Raw genomic sequence first — 18,622 nt, 5'->3', positions numbered from 1 at the left:
CCGTCCAAGTCCGATCACCGAGTGTTTTCACTGTCAGCCGGGGCCCGCGATTGCGTGTGCGGCCTGTGACTGTTGGTGTGCTTTGTTGTTGTTCTCTTTGCAAACGCCTCGACGGCGTGCTCGACGCGTGCCGTGGTAATACTGTGCGTAAGTAGTCCTTGCCGTGGACGGCGATCGGCCGAAAATCTGCCGCCCGAACTGGCACGAAATCGCGCAGCAAGGGGCAATCTCGTGAATATTGTTGTGCTGTGCTGGCCACGGGTTCACACTCGGCAAACTCCCCACAGTGGGTAGCGAGCGAGCACGGCAGATGAACATGTGACGCGATCGTGTCCGCGCTGGCGATGGTCCTTCCGGTCGTGATCGTGCCGTGTGCACGAGCCACAGGCTGTGGTGCAGCATCCACAGGGAGCTGGAAAGTGTCCGAAATTGATTGGATGAAATATTTGTGGAATGTGCCAATCATCCATCCCGCTCGCCCGTTCACTCGATCGTTCCTTCGCACACAAACACACAAACCGGGGCACACGTAGGCATCACTTCGCGAGCAAGCACCCTCCAGAGAGAGAGAGAGAGAGAGAGCGCGTATGTGTGTGTCGATGTATGTGTATCTCAAGTTCCCGACCGGGGTGAGCCCGTGGAATCGGAGGGATCTCTCCGTCCGCCGCAGCGCATCACCTTTTTGTGGCGTTCTGCTTTCGCGTGACTCTCGTAACCGGTCGATCGGAGAAGGTTGCCAGGTACCTTTCTGCCGTTACTTTCTGACAGTAGCCCCAGTAGCTGGTCCCGCTGGTTGCTGGTGTAGTGGTGCAGGGTTCCGCGGGTTCATTCGGCAGACGCGGTGGGCTTGACAGCGCCGTGTACAGGTGGCCGTTCCCCGTCCGGGAGGCTCGTGTTCACCTCCGCGGGCGTATGTGTGCGAGCGCATTGGCACGGTGTTTTGTAGTGAACGTAAACCGGAGAACGTGTTTGTGGCGTTTTTTTGTTGCTTTGCTTTTCCACCCAACCGGACCGTGATCGGCGCGGTGCTCGTAGGGGTGCGAGTGTCGGAGAATGTTTTGCTAAGGATACGCCGTAGCGCGAAGCCAGACGGCGGCCGGTTGTAGGAGAAACACCGAAACCAATTGCTGCGAAACAATAGTGCCAACCTTTGGCCCGTGGTTGCCGTTTGACTGCGCGTGTCTGTCTGTCGGAGGTCTCCGTGATTGGTTTCCGCCGCTGCTCAAGTGCGCCTCAAGTGTCTGCCCCGCTTTCGCCCGGTGTTCCCGGTGGACGGGACCTAATCACATGCCTCGGAGACCTCCGAGACTCTCCACTCGTTGCCAGCGGTGAAACCAACATCAGGACGGACGGCCTGGCAATGCGCCTGGACCGCTCTCCGAACGGTAAAATGATCGTCATGTGGCACACACAGGTGCGCGCTGAGGCTGCGTTTGTTTTCGTTGCCAGTGCAGGTGCTGCTAATTAGTGAGGCAACGTTCTTCGCGGGCAATGGTTTCATTGTTTTAGTGTTTGTTTTGTTTGGCTGTCATTTAAATCCGTATAGCAAAAAAGCTTCCTTGAACTAGTTTGTTTTGATCCAACGTAGCGAGAGTAAGTGTGCCTTGATTTTCGTACCACCAGTAGCAGTAGGCTATGCGAAAAACGTTGGCAGCAAATAGGTAGTTGGTGGCTTGCGGGCAATCGCGATTGAAGTTATTAAAAGAAAAGGGGGAAAAAACGAACCAAAGCGCGAACCCGTGGACTGGCGGCGTTGTGAAGAGAGCGGGAAGGACGGGAAACGGGCGAACCCGGGGCTGGTGGCCTATCTTCGAAGGGGCACTGTGGGCAAACTGGCACACCGTGAGTGGAGCCCGCAGCGAAGCCTCTATCTCGCGACGGCCAAGATAACTATCGTCGCAGCTTTCCTTCCCGTCGGCCACTGTGACAAGTGTGCGTTTGTGGTGTGACCCGCACGGAACATGCGGCCGCGACTGGTGCGGCTTCCCGCTTGCTGTCGTCCCACCGCCGGTTGGTGGTGTTAGTGTCAATGCACCCCGTGTCAGGTTGCCGTGTCGTTCGGTCTCGTCAGGGGCGCGCTGGTTCGCTGCCAGCACGGCCGCGCCGATCGTCAGGCACGATCGATCGATTCCGGTTCATCATCATCATCAACATCGCCGCCGTCCGTCCGTCCGTCCGTCCGTTCGTTGTCGTCGCAAGCACCAGGTAGCCGCGGCGACCCGTCAAGCGGAGTCGGGCCCGTGCTGAAGCCACGCTCCACGGTGAAGAGATTCTTATCAACGCCGAAGAATGCACGCCGCTCAACTGGGCTGCCTAGATTTGCATGCAGATGAGCTACTGAATGAAAAACGGGGAAAAGAAAAACACAAAAACCTACTCGGTAAGTAAACAGCCCCAGCTTCCCGGTTACCTTCCCCTGTCCCCCCGCGATTATCTCTCGGGGCCCCTTCGGGTCAGCCGCAAACTCAAACGAATGCTTGCACTTGGCGCACGTTGCGCGTAAAACGAGTGCCGGTTCCGAAAGACGAAAGACTTCAATGCTGCCGTTTGGCCGCCGTCGCCGTGCAGCGTGCGGCACAGGCGACGAACCTGCTTCGTGCGGGGCAGTAAAGGGCAGTGAAATGGACATCGCCCGCGGTAGTGGGCTATTTATTTCTCGTCGCTCCTACAATAGATGTAAAAGGATTTATGCAAACTTGTAATGATTAGTGCTATAATGACACCGGGGTCGGTTAAAAAATGAGGCAAAAAAGAGATGAAAGAGAGGGAGAGAGAGAGAGAGAGAGAGAGAGCGAGAGAGAGTGAGCAGATCGGTGGGCCGATGGTTGCTGGTGCTCTAGCGTTAATATTACTACCATCGTTCCGGTTTGTCTTACGATCGACTTACGATCATTTATCAACTCCGTTTTGTAGGGAAGCAGTTTTTCGTTTCGTTTCGTGTTGGTTTTCTTTTTGTAATGCATAATGATTTACAATCATAGAACTCGGATCGGTTTTGCGTTTTCTAGGCCTGCCCGCTCGCTAACCAGCTCCGGTGCGCGAGAACGCGTGGTGGTGGTGGTGGGATGATTTATGCGGATGGCTCTTTTTCCGTCCGTTTTCCGTACCACTTGCGCCAGCGCCTCGGTTGAGCATCTCCTACGGCATTCCGTTGGCATTAAATCAAACGACAAAAAGCGGGCCACGCAACGCAGCCGCCGCCGATCCGGTGCCGAACAGGTGCATCGCTCGCGCAAGACGCATCGCGCCATTCAGCTTCGGTTTGCTGCCGCTGCTTCGCAGGGCGCAAATCAGAAGCCATTGTGGCGGATTACCGTGGTTGATGGTGGTAATTTATACTATCTTTATTATTAGTACTATTTTTACACCATTTCGCTGTCATCGGCAGGTCGGATCTGAATTGTAAAGTACGGGCGACGCACGGGACAGCAATACCTATGCGACGTGATGTTGCGAAATCTATTTATCGCGCTGCGCTGCTTGGTCGCCCTTTTGTACTCGGTACGGCCCCAATCGGATCGGAGCGCGCTGTGCTTGAAAGAGAGTGATTGCTGCCATTACTCAGCTTTGTGTCCAGCATTTAAAGCCGCATTAAAGCGGCGGCTGGCTGGCATCAATGGGAGGAAGCGATTAAAATCCGTCCACCAACCATTTGTATGCTCTACGTCCCGGTGCATCGGTCCGGCTGTTTTATCGTTGTTAGAAATGGGAAACAATGTTAAGCAATCAAATAAATATTTAATACGCAAAACCGCGCCGCCATTGGCACAGCAAATCCGAGTCCCGTTTTCGTTCGGATCGAGTCGCTTTTATATGGTGCACCTCTTTCTGCTAAAATCGCCAAAACCCATCGGAGCCCACAATTTGGATTTCGTTCCGACCCCGGATGGGCCCAGTTCGCCAAAGCTTCGTTCTTGTTCGCTCCTGTGCTCATGCTTCTTGCATGTTATGTGCTTAGCTTTGTTATGCTCAATTGTTTCCCTTCCTTTGTAGGCTGGTTTCGGTCCTGCCCGGCTTCCGTCCCGCGGTCCCGGCTGTGCGGCATAAATTCAATTCAATCTCCCCACACAACGCGCTCCGCTCTTTGTCCCGTGGCTCACATCATCATCATCATCATCAACATGGGTGCCCGCAAGATCGCATCCGATCGACAGAGCGACTGCCCCGCTAAACGCTCTGCGCACACCCGAAAACCACCGCACTTACCGCGCTTCGGGCCGTGCCGCTTGAAGACGCTCACGTTCAGGATCGGAGCGATAGATTTCAGTTCGGGGGCTTTAATGATTGTAAATACCTATGTTAATTTAATTGTATTACCCCTTGCGACCCGTCTCGCTCACGACCCCGCCGGAAAGGGGGAGGGCACCCGCGCGAGTTTGTTTAATACTGAAAATGGCGCGCACGACGCTCGGGGGAATTTGGTTGCCACCGCGCACTTTGCTGGGCTCGGCACGGGAAAAGATTAGCGAAACAGCCCGCGGCCACGGGTTAAATGACAACGAGCGGACGGAGCGGCGGCGGTGTCGGATGTGTTTCGTTTTCTTGTTTGCGCCGTCGAACTTTCGATCGTTTTCGCGACTCTCCGCGCGTAAGCTGAGCCTTTTTTATAAAGGTGAGGATTTTTTGTGTGCTTATTTTGGGGGGGAGAACGGCCCGAAATTCCAGTGGCCGCCAACCGTACCGCTGCGCCCCGGATCCACCGGTCTCACACCGCCGTGTGACTTCCTCGAGAACCGTGCCGGTTCCGTTTGGCTTAGAAATTTGATTCGTGCGAGCTTCGGACGGGTCGAGTCGATTATTGGCCTGTCCGGGTGGGGAGCAAGCGGTGCCCGCGCTATGTAAATTGAAGACACACACGTCATTTAGCTGCTTGTAATGCGATGACAAGTCGTAAAAACCGGCGAACCATCCGGCGGCGGGTCGTAAAATTCTTCATCCCTCTGGTTGGCTCCGACCGCTCCGACGATGATCATCCGCATCGCTTGCGGGACCTGGTTTGGGGCGGCTTGGGAAAATCGTTGCTTTTACCACCGAAAAGGCCTTTGATATTGATCGCCCGCCATCGGTAGCTTTGTAGTTGACCTCTCCCTGCGGTTGATGCTTGCGCTTTACGCAAACGGTTTTACGAGAATGGTTTTACGAGAACGAACGTCTGCCGTCGTTGCTGCTGCTGCTCGATGGGTTCGCCGTCGCTAATGGATCACTCACCGAACGCGCGGAGTATTTTTTCGGGAAGTCTGCTTCATGTTGGCTTTTCAAGCCATCCAAAACGACTTTTGGGCGGACGCAAAAGACCCACCGAGCACTGAAACCACGTGATCGAACGTGATCATTATCAACATTTTATGGTCCGGAAATGTGCGTTTCCCCTTGAGTCCCGTTGGTATCGATCGGCGGCCGAAAGGAAATCAATTCGTTCGTTCGCCGTGCCTTTATTTAATGAAGCTTTATGAATCGCTCATAGATGTCCGTCACCCACGGGGGCACCATACTGGGGGCACCGTGGGGCCGTTGCCGTGGAATGTTGGCAAACTTGATCCGGCCCGGGCCGAGCCCGGAGCCTATTAAATGCCCCCACAGCGCGGGCGCTGATGTGTCCCGATGGTTTCCCATTCTCCGAAAGCCGTTTACTACTACCGAATCAATTCACCAGCAGCAGCAGCAGCCGCAGCAACAGCAGCAACGTCTCGGAATCACAGGAGACAACGATCACGGTGGTCCAATCCGATTTGGGTCCGCATCCGAAGCAGCAGAAGAAGAAGAGGGGTGACGGGAAGCGTATGGATCTCCGTCGGCTGGTGTAAGAGAGAGAGAGAGAGAGGAAGTGGAAGAAGTGGCCCATAAAAGCGAACCCATCGTCAACAGCTTGTCTAAACATAATCACTGGCCCAGTGAAAAGTAAAATTTACGATTATGAGCCATCGCGCAACAGTGGGGAACAGTGGTGGCTTCACTCTCCACCACTGGCCCCACCTTCTTCCCCCCTTTTTCCGCACCCTGCCCACTGTAGAGATCGCGCCCTGCGTGCTCCGGTCCGGTCCGGTCGCAAACTACTGAATGATCCTAACTGCTGTTAATGAGACCGATCAGCCCGATTAGGCCCGGGGATCGGAAACTCGTTCAGGTGCATTCTTCGGGTGGAGGACCGGTCGGTCGGGTGGGGTGTGCGAACAACAACATTCCAACAACAAAACCCGCGGGGCCTCCGACTTCGGAAAGTGATCGATTTTGTCCCGTTTTTTCTTTACATTTCGTTGTGTGTCGTTGGCGATGTTTAATCGAAACGGCGATCAGCGAGCATAGATCGGGTTCTAGATTTGCAAGCCGCACGATTTGATCGCCAACGAGCGTGGTCGGAACGCTTGCGCAAGTGATAGCGGTTGCGAGTCGAAAATAACGATCCGACTGGAAGATGGGTTCCGAGATTGCAAGAGACGCGGCCGTCGTGCCGTCTTATTCGGGAGCTCACTTCGGAGCCTTTAAAGGGCTCGGGAGCTCGATTTGGCCAACGGTCGTGATGATGAATATTGATCGAGCGTGCCACCCGACGCCGACGCCATGGCCGGCCGCTGACGTGCGCTATGCTAATGTTAACCTTTCGAAAAGTGCTACGCAAACACGCAAGCTCCTGCGACACCCCCCCTCGGGGGAAATCTCGGCCAATTTCCTCGTGGAAAGTGAAAAACGGCAAGTTCGGTAAAGCACACACCCTGCACCGGTTCGCTGACCATTAGCGGCCGCGGACCGCGGGGCTCAATTTGTAGGTCGGATGAGAGCAAAAAATCGGAGCAAAAGAAAAGAAAAGTTTCGAGCGGTCCGAAAATCGTTAATGGTGGCCGGCGGCCCGATCCCCCGATCGCGTGTACAGGATGTGCGGTCCGGTCCGGTAGAGGTAGAGCATAATCCATAATCGATCAATTACGACCACCACCACGCCGGGATCGTTTCGTTATTCAAATTCGTACGCGGCCTACGGCCGGATCGGCACGCGAAGGAGATGCTAATGGCCTGTACGGAGCACGGGCACCCCAGCCGGCCAGCTACCGGTATTCGTTCGCGCCGAGCCGAAAGCAAACGGGCCGCTGAGCCGGCCAGCGCCCAGCATGATGCTGGCCCTCAGAACGCTTCCCGGGGGCTAGGAACGCCTGTCCGCCCGCCCGCTCCGATGCACCTGTTATGGCGCAGGTTATTGATTTACCATCGGCCCCCGGGAGAGCTCGGTTGGGTGTTAACCCGTTTTGCTCGGCTCCTCCCGTTTGCCCTGCTGCTCTCTTTTGGTGTCACAAAAAGCACGCTCCATTCCGAGTCCGACTCCTTACTCCGTTAACGCCAAGACACAGCCATCATTTACATACCGCGTGCGTAAAGTGCACGTCGCCGAGAACGGTAGTGAGCTGCTGACGCAATCTTCCCCGGGTTGTTTGTCTTCCCCCGGTCCGGGTCGGGGTCGGGTGGTTGGGCAAACGGTTGATGTTTGTGACCTGTTAAGTGCGTGTTGTTGGCGCTGCTGTGATCAGCCGGGTTCGAGCGGAACGAGAGATCATCCCCGAGAAGCGTGGAACGTGGCGATAGCCTCGGGGGCCCATAATCTCCGGGGTCGGAGCGTGAGCCACCCAAAAGCTATGCTGGCCTATGCTTCGCGCCCTAGCATATAACAGGAAGCCACACTTTTTCACTCCGACCGACTTGTCTCAGAATGGAGCCCTCCTGTAACTGTGTTTGTGTGTGTGTGAGAGAGAGAGATAAAGAGAAGGAGAGAGAGAGAGAGAGAGAGTCTGGAACGACGTCTTTAGCCCGACGGTGGCTGACGTTGGCACTTATGAGTGGGAAAAAGTCTATGGTAAATAGTTTTACAACCAGCAATTAACTTCTTATATGGTCCGCGCCACTTGGCCGCGATCGCAGCACAGGCGAGGGACAATTTATGATGGTGGTGGTGCTGGACGTACCGAGTGGCCAGTGGAGAAAGATGGCGGCTGGCCCACGAACGGTGCGCGACCCACGGCGATCGATGGTGATGATAGTGGCAAATTGAGTAGTCAACTAGGGCGATTCGTTCTCTCCTGCCGCGGCGCGGCGTCGGCCAGGCTTCGATTCGGTTCCATCATCTTCTATCTGTGTGTCCGTGTGTCTGTGTGTGCTCCGGGGTGAGCTCCTTTTGCGCGAAACACGGATCAGAGCGGCCACGGCGCATTATTTCTTCGCTCGAAAATTGGACGCCGGGCGTCGGGCCCTGATTCGACTGAGGCGGAGGGGGCACCATTTGCGCCGAGCCAGACGAGCCCGACCCAACCCAGCAGAGGTTAAACCTATAATTTGGGCTCAATTTCAAACACACGGACCACAGACAACCCATCGCAGGCGCGATTCGGTCGTTGGAGTTCATCGAGCCGCACGGTGTTCGCCGAATGTGTTGATGTGGTTTCCGGGACCGAGATAGGACAGTTGTGGATTGGAGGATCTCCGACGCAGCAGGATCTGCACCATGCACCAGTCGACGAGCGCAGCAAAAGTCCCTTGGACCACGGGAGCCATATAATCATCCGACGTTCGCCCCGATTCCGATCGAGCTCGAGTGGTTGTGCTCCTTTGAGTTGCTCCCCCGAAATGGGGGAGCCGTCATGCATCACCGAGCACCATGCACCGAGAGCCGTTTTTTGGGACGGGCTTTTCCGTCCCGCGAAGGGGCAAGATGCGGCTCGGCAAAGGATACGGCCGCGGCCGATCGTGCTCCGTCAATAATCGCGGGACGTTCATCTTGTTTGCGAAAAGTGTGTCTTCCGTTCGCTCGGTCGGTTCGCCTGGGTCCCAGCTGGCCCGCTCGCTGGTGTTGCCATTTGCGCCGGTTTGGAGGTAATGAGATTTCCACAAATTGGCTGCCACAAAGATGGTTGGTCGGGCCGCGGCCGCGAGCCGGTGCTTATGGTGCTTATACGTTCGGAAAAGTGATAACTGCTTGCGTTTGAATTAATGAGACAAACTGCGCCTTTGCGGCACCACCATTTCCCCCTGGTTCGCGTGGTTCATGTTTTTGGTAAATTATTCGAGCTAATCGCTCGGTGCCGAAGCCGGCGTAACTTAAGCTCCGATTCTGTTGCTGAACGTTTGAACAGCGTACCAAGCACAACGTGGTACATCACTCAAAGGGCACGGAATTATTTTAACGGCACACATCTCCCTTGCAGTTCGGTTCCAATGACGAGGAATAAGCCAATTCACGCGAAATAAGTGAATTTTGTGTGATTGAAAGTAGAGAGCGAGAGAGATCAAGTAAAACAATAAAACAATTTCTCGTCATCTCTGACATCATCTGGACTTCAATATGTCCCTTGATCAGTGTCGCGATGTTTTGTGCTTTAATGTCGTCTTAGTAACTGTTTCATCGATGTTATTGTCCGTATCGGGCCGTATTTGTTACATTTATCTGATAGCTAACTTAATCTAACTTAACAAGATGTGTTATTTTCTCCACTTCACGATAGCCTTATCGCAGGTTATGTCGGCTACTGTCGTGTATGTTTCCCTTTAAATACCAGTTAAAAGCTTCGGCGTTGTGCTTCGCCCGTTGTGATTAATTTTAGTTCTAAGTTAAGTTGTTTGTTGTCAATTACGCTACTTTGCCAGTTGACTGTTTTTGTAATAATACATAAATTTTTTTAAAACATTGGATTCACATCCTTGTAAAGGACAAATAAACAGCTATTTCAAGCTACAGATCCTTAAAATAGCTGCCAGCAAATGGTTAATATAATTCTTGAAAATGGAAAAAAATGATAAATAACAGATCAATGCAAAAAAAATTCAAAGATAGTTTAGCACTTTACAATTGAATAAGTTGTATGTTGGCTTAACACTCGTATTTGCACAATTACCGACTTCAGGACTTTAGCTTCGCCGGTCGCCGATCTCAAGGCTTCACCAGTCACCAGTAACGTTACACATGCTGTAAGAACAGCGTAATAGTATCTTCGAAGGTGAAGCAGCATCGCAAGCACCGCTGTAGTTGGCCCGTTTTTTTCCGCCGCCAGCAATTTGTGCTGTAGTGCCGCGCCAAACTGCACCAAATATCTTCATCTTCATCATCATTATCACGCGCGCGTAATTGCTGACCGGCCTTTTGTCGGTACGCTACACCGGCGACGGTAATAGCTTTATTAGAGACGGTGGCGGAGTTGCACAATGCACACAATCACAGCCGGCACTCCCTCCAACGCGGCCAATTATTGCGATGGTCTCATCAGGCACGGCAGCCGAGCGGGAGCTACAGATCATTATCAAATAGAAAAAAGGGAAACGCGAAGAGTATGCTCCATGCTCGCTGCACTCGTGTGCAGCATAATTATGATCATCCTTATCGTTATCCCGTTGGCAACCGACCATCCGACTGATTCGTATTTCATTAACGAAGCCACTCGCTGTTGTCGCCACATCCCGAAAATCATGTTCCCGAGCCTGTCCGCCCAAGAGCTCCAGGTTGCGAGCGGACAATGACACCAGCGCCGCCGATGCCGCCGATGTGATGAATGTTGTTTTGGCGCGCCGAAATATCACAACGCATCGCGCGGTCCCCTCCCTCAAGTAATCCCGCCGCTTTCCGGTTGAACAGTTTTCGCACATTTGCCGCAACGCAATCCGCAAACCGCAAATCGGTGTTGACTGCGCTGCGTGAAAACGATCAATAGTTCGGAATGTTCGGTTACGGAGCTGTACGGACGGTGGGGTTGTCAATTTAACTTCAAAGCCGAGGATTGATTACCACCCTCGGGTCGATGGACACGACGTTCGGTTTTCGGCGAAACGTTAGCTTGATGGCTGCCGTCATGTTCGATTTTATCCGCAGTTTCTTGCAGAGCGATCGACCGCTTTTTCGGGTTTATTTTTATTTTTGGCACAACCAGAGTCCGGACACAGCCGGGGAACGAGCGAACTGTTCGCTGACCATTCGATGTTATTTCGCCTTTTAATTAGGGGCGACCATATCGATCGCCCAAAACCATGTAAACCGGGTGATCGATTGTCATGGGGCCGCAAGGATCGCCCAGCTCGCCTGCGAGCAATACTTGAGCTCTCGATCGCTATCGCCCCACCGGACTGCCGCATTCTGGAGATAGCCATCGCCAAACGCTGCGCCGTCGACAGATGCAGATGTGTCGAAAAATTTATGTCATCATTAAAGTTCGGTCGAATGACCGACTCCCGCCAGCCGCCAGCTCGGCCCCGCGATTTATGTTCCGAGGAGTCCCCACCGGCACCGGGATCGATCTTTCTCTGCCGCTTCTGCTCGACCGGACCGAAATCCGATTGCCGTCGAAAAAGGACGAAATAAAATAATATTCCATTTCCACTGCAGTGCGGTCTCTGCTGCGTTCTCCGGGCCCGCCGGGTTCATGCAGTGCTGCTATCTGCATCCTGCGATCGATGTGGTGGTTAATTTTTAATTAATTTCCGATAAGCGAAAGTCGATAATTCTCGTGTACTAATTTATCATGGCGGCGTAACAACTTGATTGACTGCGCCCCGGGAGAGCCGCCGTCACCGACCTCTTGCACAGAGAGAGAGAGAGAAAGAGAGAGAGAGAGGCAGGGTGAGGGTGATTTAAATTTGCAGATGATTTCGCGTTCATTAATCAGATAATTCCACTACTAGGGATGGTGGCCGTGGTGGCGGTCCGGTCGCGAAGCGCATTCGGTGCGTATTATTCCCCAAAAAACAGACGCAATCTCTATCGCACGTACCGCGCCTCCGTTCTCGCCGTGCCGAATCGAGAAGGAGGAAGTGAAAATTGATCTTTTAGCTATTAATTTTTCGCGATCGACGCCATTGTTGAGCGGCCAAGGCCAGGGCCAATTCGCCGGAGCGAATTCCCGCGCGTACGCAAACGGCCGAGGAAAGCGACGGTCGGCACCGCTCAGAGAAAAGGGAGTGGCCCGAAAAATTCGGACCCCTCTTCCCGTCCCAGCGACCGAACGTGGGGGTTTTAAGGGGGCCGGCGATCGGCCAAACAGGAAGAAATGGCGAACGAAGCATAAAAAAAGACACGGAAAACATAATATAAGAAGTAATCAGAGGGCCGCCCTTGGTCGGGGTGGTTGGGTCCGACGATGGTGCGTTCCCATCGGAGAAGCTGTTACAACACAAAGTTTCAACATGACGATTCCGACCGATCATATCCTCCCGAAAGAAGCGCAAAAAAACACCAGGCCAGGCTGTAATTCAAAATACATACTCCGGCACGGAACGAGGACCCAACGTTTTGCGTCCCGTTCTTCGACCCCGTGTTTAGTATGTGATCTTTCTCTCTCTCCCTATCTTTCTCTCTCCCTCTGTGACTTTCCTTGCAATTGGCTGTCTCATTTTGGCCGACCATTCGCAAAGACAAGCAAAGTACGCCTACGGTAACATAGGCCCTCCCGGGCCCGGAACATCCCGACCCGTGCGGTTCTTTCCGGGGACCGGCCTGGTTGGGCCGTTGTCGTGGTGCACGCTGCATCCTCCCCGCACACTCTCCACCACCCCAGGCCGTATTACATTGTTCTCCGATTAACTGAAAGTAATGAGAATTGATGAATATCTTTCTTTAAAGTTTAATGTTCGTCGTCGCCGTTCGCCCGTAGCTCAATTTCATCCGTTTCATCCCCGGGCCCCGGGGATCGGTCGGGGCGGGCCGGCACTGTGCAGGGCACGGGGCAGGGCAGCGGAAGAGAATGTGAGAATGTGTCGCAGTGCATCAGAAGTGCGATTTAAACGGATTGATAACAGGTGGTGGTTGTGCGCGCCACGCCGGGCGGCCGGTGGGCGATCATGTTTGCCGTTTCGATCCCACCGCTGGGCCGAGTTGGGCGGTGGCCGGGAGGTGGTAAAGTGGAAATAAAATGTCATGTCGCTCGTCACCCGCGCGATGTCGAGGACATCGGGGGATCCGGCCGATCGCCGGATTGGCGCAGCCTTGCCCGTGGCGCGTGTTTATCGCGAAAACGGTTCTCCACGAAATCGCTCATCGGGATGCATGGAATTTTCGTTACAAAATGTATGACTTTTTGGTTTATTGTCCCCAGCAAAAACTTGGTTAATATGATCGGGAAGCGAAGCTGTGGCTGTACAGAGCACACAGAATAAGATCATTAAAATGGCCACATGCCAATGTGAGTGAATGCCAAGCAAACCATCTCGATGAACGCTCATACGCTACGTGACACGATTAACACAATGGTCACAATGTGCATTAGAAACAAAAAAGTACTAGGGAACGTAAATCAGTTAGCAAACTAATGTAATAAAGTTTTAAATTTCTGTGGTGAGTCGAGGATTCTCATCGTGAAGGAATCTCAGCTCATTCTCATCTCAGCATCTCAGCAAGCTGACATCAAAGCCTTTCGCCGTTTACTTGTGAGCTGGTTGGCCAAAGGCTGCTCTGCCTCTATTTGGCTCAACTTTAAAGGCACAGCCGAATGCACAGGCTGCTCTGTTGCTTGACGTATTTCGCATTTTAATAGATATACGGCCGGAAAGGATTATAAATAACAAAACAATGATTATGTTACATCAGAGCAGTAACATCGTACAGTGCGGAGAGTAACATCGTAGTAATATTGTTGACATCGTACAAAAAGCTAAGCCTGCACAAGCCAGCGATAAATTAATTTAGAGCATGTTGGTGTGTAAATACTCGTTGCAGTTTGCAATCGTTGGTTTTAGTTATTTTATTTTATTTTTTATTAACGATAAAACAGCTACCGAGCGTTCGTCATCCAATTCAACAATGGCCCTTGAACGGCCTTCCAGTAAAAAAAAGCATCCCAGCCGGTTACTATCAATACTATCACCCATGAGCCACGCAGCCCATAATTTCGAGGAAAACCAAAATTCAAATAAGAAACACTATATCCCAACCGCCGACTGTCCGGTTGGAAGAGGTTTCTAAATTACGCCACCATCTTGGCTACGCGTGGGACCGAAAAGCGTTCCGCTCTGGAGCCAAGCGGAGCAGAAGTACCAACCCGAAATGAGGTATAATGATATCGAAAACGATTGCGGTGTCGGCGGTGGCACCGATGACATCGAAGGGAAGAACGGGACAGGGGACTGACCGACCTCCGGACCGAGGGTCACCCATCTTGATCCCGGTCCTGGCGGGCGGATGATGTGGCAACTCTTCCGCGGCCCAGCGGCCCAGCTGGTGGCCTGGTCGGGATCCCTTCGAACGGCCGGACGCGGGTGGGACGTTTGTTTTTGTTTTTCTTCTTCGCCCACGGCCGGCCGGCCAGCAGGGACAGGGCTGGGCTGGGATGGTCGCGCAGGGTCGAAAAGGTGTATGAAATTAAAAACCAATCATATTTTTTCTCATTATCGTCATCATTATTATCATTTCTTCCGCGTGTGCGCGCGGTTTTTATTTGCTCTCCCGCTGTTCTGACGCTTCCCCCCCGGTGGGGGGGAAGGTTGACTCATCGAGCGGTCTTGTGGTCGAGCGGTGAGCGGTGTGCCATCCAGTGCCCCGCATCCCGTCCCCCGTTCTGTTCCGTCCGAATTGCGCGAATCGATGACCACCGTCCGTGCGGCCCACGGAATCGATCGAATTCCGAATTCCGTCGGATCATCGTCGTCGGCGGCGACGAGAACCGGGTTGTCTAGGGTTGGCAAGGCAAGAAGAAGCTGACACATTCTTTCGATCGATGACAGGCGCAGGCGGTGCGCCCCGCGCGTTCTTGGCGGAGCTCCCCGGCGGTGACTTCGGCAGGCGACGAACCTTCGGCGCGGATGAAAGCTTTGATCGAATCCGGTCGCCCAGCCAGCCCAATCTGAGTAATAAGGACGACCGGGGTTTGGAGGAGAAAAAAAACAAGAACGACCAAATGACGGCACCCGTAGTGCCGTCTCACGATCGGCAGGGAAGGGAAGAGCAAACAGTCGTAGACATTAAAAACTCATTTGCCGGCATTATTACTAGCTTGCTGACCGTTCGACGCTCCGACTACCGACTACCGCCAGATGGGCCCGCGGGGTGCTAGTTCACGCTAAAGTGTTTGCTTGCGCGGCTGCGGGCTGTTTATGCTGCCTCGAGCCTTATTGAGCAAATATTATGCCACTTTGTAGTAGTTTGCGATACTCAGTACTCGCCCCGAAACAATTGGCTGCGTATCGGTCCCAATGATCTGTTTCACCAATTATTCGGTGTTTGGGTGAAGCAAAAAGCCACACATTGAGAGCAACCGAAAAAAGCGTGGGAAAGAAAAGTGAAAGAGAATTCCGGACGGCTAAAGAACGGATTTTGTTCCTCCGGGACCATCCAGGTTTCGCGTTGCAATTATTTCGCTAAATCGCTGCAACCCCGTTTTACTGCCCTCTCCTGCACGGCTCATTAAATAAGGCTGCGGGCTCGCTGGCAGCCTTTTGCGACCATCCCATTCGCGCAGAAAATAGGCCACCAGACCAGACCCGCTAGGTCTAAATCCCTGCCCAACCCGATCTTGTTAGGCCGATCCGTCGCATGGGCCCCCGATTATGTAGCCCAACCGCGGGGCGAGCTAACGAAAACAAAAACTAGGCACAAGCAGAGAGGCCCCCGAAAAAAAAAACGGGCCCAACCCGGTTGGTTCCGCAGGAAGTATTATATGTTCGTTTGTGAAAATCATAAAACAAAAACATAAAAGAGTCCGGCCCGGCCCGGGATTTGCACGGCCAACCGGGCACGCAATGTAAGACGGGTGGTTGTGGGTCGCCGTTTATTAGTCGCTTGTTCCGTTTTGCACCGACCCGGGGCGCGATCAGTGCCCCCCGCCAGGCCCCCGTCAGGCCTGCCCGGAGCCGGAGCAAATCTAGGTCCGCACCACCACCACCAGTTAGTTACAGTCATTAAGTTCTAGGCTTTGCCGATTAGATTTGGCTCGTTTTGTGTTGTTTCGCAGCTAATGTGCTTGTTTGCTTCTGCTGGCCACTGCTGCCGCCCCGTTCGATTAAAGCGTACCGAATTCTCGGCCCCAAACGGCTGATAAATAATAATCGCACGATCGTTCGCAACCGTGGCCGTTCCGCGTGCCGCTACGAGGCTCTGGCTTGGTACGGGGTTACAAAAACAAGGAAACAATTGTCCATTAAACAGTGTGATGTGTGAAATCCTCCCAATTGGAAAATGGCCGTGAATGGCCGGGAGTCCTCAACATATAAAGCAGCATTGAAGCAGATGGGTCTGCTGGGAGTAGATTATGCTGCTACAAACAATTGTCGATAAACATAACTTTTACGATCCAAATCACAACTCACGATGCGGCCACGGGAATCTGAAATGCGTACCCCAATCACCACGACGACCACCACCGGTGCCGCGGTTAGGTTCCGATGGCCGCAGCGAAGACCCGCGGGTCGTAATTTATGCACCGTTAATTGGCGGTATATATAAATTAATTATCAACTGCGAAAACGGGTGTCATAAAAAGGACAAAAAATAACACTCCCGAACTCTGCGTCCGGAGTGCATTTTTCGGGAACGGGTCTCAGTGCCGGCGGAAATGCTGGTCACCGGCAAATGCAGCCACCGATGCAACGCCAGCATTCCCAGGGCGAAAGGGCGCAGCGGGCAGCGATGTATCATAAACTGCCCCGTGATATAGTGTGAGAATTATTGTAAACTCATTAGCGAGGCCCATTTTTTTCGCTCTCTCTCTCTCTCTCTCTCTTCGGATCGGCGCTCTTTCCGGGCCGCCACCCCAGCGCCGGTGGTCGGTGGTGCTAAAAACAAAGAAAATAATACAATTAGTGCGCCTGCCGGGTGCCGCCGGGCTATCTTCCTTGTTCATTACCCGCGCTTTTTTGTCGGGTTTTCCTCTTAATCTTGCCGCCGGCCGTGCGATGTTTGCCACCGCCACCACGGGAAGCGGATCGGGCGGCCCTAACCCACCTTTGCCCAGTGTTTGCTGACGGCCGGGTGGACCGAACCAGAACGGAAATGACGCCATTTGGCCGCACTTAGGGCCCAGATGTCTTCATTAGGCCTTGGCGCAACGTTGGCCCTTAGAAGCTGCGGAGGCGATGGCTTCGAACCTGTTGGCGCTTCGTTCGTGGGGCCTGCTGGGACTAGAGTCCCGAAAAATGTATGAAAAACGCACGTACATACGGGTCCCAGCACCGGCAGAGGCCGCTTTGCACAGTGAAACCCTTAATAATCCCATCACTGACCCATAATTCAAACCAACAGCCGAACGCCGGGCGAAGAGAGCGCCCGGGTCCCGCTCGGGCGGCATTATGATCATTGCATTTTGATTCGTTAATAATTTGAAATATGGATGAAAATTATATTATTAACATAACGTTTCCCTTTCGCGCGCGGGAATGCGAAGGAACGGCCCGCCGGATCGTACGGGTTTCGTTTGTGCAGAGTTTCGCGAGCTTTTATTGCCTTCCGTTGCCCCTTTGGGCCTTTGGGCTGGATTTTCGGGGGTTTGTTTGTTTCTTGGGCCTCTGGGCCGACAATGGTCGGGCGCGGGGCTTTTGGGGTGCTTTGGTGGTGGCTCGTCCGATCGGGTTTTCCGGACGGTACATCATTCCACCGACGCTCCGTTGCCGTTGTTCCGAGTGCCCGTGTCTTTCGGTCTTAAGTTAATGCTCACGTACCACGCAGGTGAGAAGGTGAAGTAAAAGGCGTTGCAAATCAAGTCCATTCGCGGCGTCCGGAATTTATTGTACTGCGAGCGGAAAAAGGGCCATGTTTTGTGTCGCTTGGTGAGAAAATGTATGGTTCTGTTAGTTGTTTTCATACTTCCATTGCTTAGTTCAAAAACATGTTTCTGTTTTTAATTTTAAAACGAAGGAGTCGATAAACCAACACTAGAATGTTACTATGCTAGAAAATTTGGTGTCATTAAATAAATGTTAGGGGTTTTGAATTGTGTTAGAAAAGAAAGGGCAAAGAATGTCTTCATGTTTACACATTCTTTCAAAACCGGTAGCATTACGTCTTTTATTGAACGTATTGAACATTCTCTCTTACACTATTCATTACATTTATTACACATTACATTATACTCCGGAACAAACGGTTCTTTGGAGTCAAAAGATTCGTACAGTTGATGAAATCCGTGACACACGTGAAATTAATCGGGTTAAACATTCCTAGTCCTGGAGTACGTAACTGTAGTCAAGAATGGAAAATTCCTAAGCTGATGAGACTGGCACTGAGTTATATAACTTAGACAGTAAGGCTGGAGAATGAGCTTTGTGGATCAGGAGTCCTTACAACAAAGCAGCATTGAACGTATCCACAAGAGATATCAGGTGGCTGGCTCAAGGAACACAACACAACAATGGCTTGGTCAAGTGTCGAATGGAGCAGGCTGCAGTAAAGTGCCTTAATGCAGGCCAGGTCGTGGAAGTCCTTAGTCATTCACATAGTTAATCCAAATCGTATATATGCCGTAGTGACATCACTTTGAAGTGCGGGATGAAACCTATCTTAGAGTCAAGCAGGATACCTAGATCTTGTGGACAATACGTTTCATTTCACTGTTAGCGAGCTTGTAATTAAACATAACGGAAGTGAACATAATATTGCTACAAAATAATTGAGACCTATTCGATATTTAAACTCCATTGTTGTCAGGTCTTTGTCTATCGATACCTGCTTTGATTA

The sequence above is a fragment of the Anopheles bellator genome, chromosome 2 (assembly GCF_943735745.2).
Source record: "Anopheles bellator chromosome 2, idAnoBellAS_SP24_06.2, whole genome shotgun sequence".
Lineage (NCBI taxonomy): Eukaryota > Metazoa > Arthropoda > Insecta > Diptera > Culicidae > Anopheles > Anopheles bellator.
The sequence above is the reverse complement of the archived record's forward strand: the minus strand, read 5'-3'. Positions refer to the sequence as shown.